The sequence below is a fragment of the Sapajus apella genome, unplaced genomic scaffold, assembly GCF_009761245.1.
Source record: "Sapajus apella isolate SASKATOON/1434 unplaced genomic scaffold, GSC_monkey_1.0 scaffold2, whole genome shotgun sequence".
In the NCBI taxonomy this organism is placed as follows: domain Eukaryota; kingdom Metazoa; phylum Chordata; class Mammalia; order Primates; family Cebidae; genus Sapajus; species Sapajus apella.
In genome coordinates, this window is record NW_022436942.1 from 26,979,671 (window position 1) to 26,982,373 (window position 2,703).

Below are 2,703 nucleotides of genomic sequence, written 5' to 3' on the forward strand. Positions count from 1 at the left end.
TTTTTTTTGAGACAGAGTTTCTCTCATGTTACCCAGGCTGGAGTGCAATGGCGCGATCTCGGCTCACTGCAACCTCCGCCTCCTGGGTTCAGGCAATTCTGCTGCCTCAGCCTCCTGAGTAGCTGGGATTACAGGCACGCGCCACCATGCCCAGCTGATTTTTTGTATTTTTAGTAGAGACGAGGTTTCACTATGTTGACCAGGATGGTCTCGATCTCCTGACCTCGTGATCCACCCGCCTCGGCCTCCCAAAGTGCTGGGATTACAGGCGTGAGCCACCGCACCCGGCCTTCATATTCTTATTAACCAACAGAACTTCACCCTCTCTGAAATGCCTATTCATATCCTTTTTTTTTTTTTTTTTTTTTTTTTTAGACTGGGTCTTGCTCTGTTGCCCAGGCTGGAGAGCAATGGTGTGATCTCCACTCGCTGCAACCTCTGCCTTCTGGGTTCAAACAATTCTCCTGCCTCAGCCTCCCAAGTGGCTGGGATTACAAGCACCTACCACCAAGTCCAGCTAATTTTTGTATTTTTAGTAGAGACAGGGTTTCACCATATTGGCCAGGGTAGTCTAGGACTCCTGACCTCCTGATCTGCCCACGTTGGGCTCCCAAAATGCTGGTATTACAGGCGTGAGCTGCCGCTCCCAGCCTTTTGTGCATTTTTTTATTTTGAATTCTAGTCTTTACTTTTGTTCCTTCATAAGAAACTGTGTATTATGCGTATTAATCCTACACTCACATTTTAAAAAATTGTTTTATTTTATTTTATTTATTATTATTAATTTTTGAGACGGAGTCTTGCTCTGTTGCCCTTACTGGATTAAGGAGGCCAGATCTTGGCTCACTGAAACCTCCCACCTCCCAGGTTCAAGTGATTCTCCTGCCTCAGCCTCCCGAGTAGCTGCGATTACAGGCATGCACCACCATGCTTGGGTAATTTTCTCTTCTTTTCTCTTTTTTTTTTTGAGACAGAGTCTCGATCTGTCACCAGGCTGGAGCGCAGTGGTGCAATCTCGGCTCACTGAAACCTCCGCCTCCCAGGTTCAAGCGATTCTCCTGCCTCAGCCTCCCAAGTAGCTAGGATTACAGGCACCTGCCACCACACCCAGCTAATTTTTGTATTTTTAGTAGAGACAGGGCTTCACCATGTTGTCCAGATGGTCTGGATCTCCTGACCTCATGATCCACCTGCCTCAGCCTCCCAAAGTGTTGGGATTACAGGCGTGAGCCACCTTTTTTTTTTTTTGAGAAAGAGTCTCGCTCTGTCACCCAAGATGGAGTGCAGTGGCTGGATCTTGGCCCACTGAAACCTCTGCTTCCAGGTTCAGTAATTCTTCAGCCTCAGCCTTTCAAGTAGCTGGGATTACAGGCGCCTGCCACCATGCCTGGCTAATTTTTGTATTTTTAGCAGAGATGGGGTTTCACTATGTTGGCCAGGCTAGTCTCAAATTCCTGACCTCAGATGATTGCCCACCTCAGCCTCCCAAAGTGCTGGGATTACAAGTGTGAGCTATTGCACCTGGCCATGCCTGGCTAATTTTTGTATTTTTTAGTAGAGACGGGGTTTCGCCATGTTGGCCAGGTGGGTTTAGAACTCCTGACCTCAGGTCATCCACCTGCCTCGGCCTCCCAAAGTGCTGGTATTACAGGAGTGAGCCACTGCATCCAGTCCCATATACACTTTACTTATTTATTTACTTATTATTTTGTGATGGAGTCTTGCTCTGTCGCCTAGGCTGAAGTGCAGTGGCTTGATCTTGGCTTATTGCAAGTTCAAGCAATTCTGCCTCAGCCTCCCAAGTTGCTGGGTCTACAGGTGTGCATCACCAGGTCCAGCTAAGTTTTGTATTTTTAATAGAGACAGTTTCACCATGTTGGCCAAGCTGATCTTGAACTCTTGACCTCAGGTGATCCCCTACCTTGGCCTCCCAAAGTGCTGGGATTACAGGTGTGAGCCACTGCGTCTGGCCCCCATATCCACTTTAAACATTGCAAATATTTTCTTAGTGGGGGCATATAATTTATTTTCTATCCAGCAGTCTTAATGAACTCTTTTCTTGGTTTTTCATTGATTCTGCTAGGTATTCTACTGATTCTACTAGGTTTTCTACAAAGGTAATTATGTCCGATGTAAACAAAACAGTTTTACATATTCCCTTTCAATCTTTACATCTTGTTGGATTTTTTGTTATTCTTTATTTTTTTTTTTTTTTTTTTTGAGACAGAGTTTCACTCTTGTTACCCAGGCTGGAGTGCAATGGCGCGATCTCGGCTCACCGCAACCTCCGTCTCCCGGGTTCAGGCAATTCTTCTGCCTCAGCCTCCCGAGCGGCTGGGACTACAGGCACGTGCCACCATGCCCAGCTAATTTTTTGTATTTTTAGTAGAGACGGGGTTTCACCATGTTGACCAGGATGGTCTCGATCTCTTGACCTCGTGATCCACCCGCCTCGGCCTCCCAAAGTGCTGGGATTACAGGCTTGAGCCACCGCGCCCGGCCCTTATTATTCTTTTTTTATTTTTTATTTTTAGACGGAGTTTCGCTCTTGTTGCCCAGGCAAGTAGAATGACTCGATCTCATCCACCTCCTGGGTCCAAGCGATTCTCCTGCCTCAGCCTCCCAAACAGCTGGGATTACAGGCATGCACCACCACACCCAGCTACTTTTGTATTTTTACTAGAGATAGGGTTTTTTTTTTTT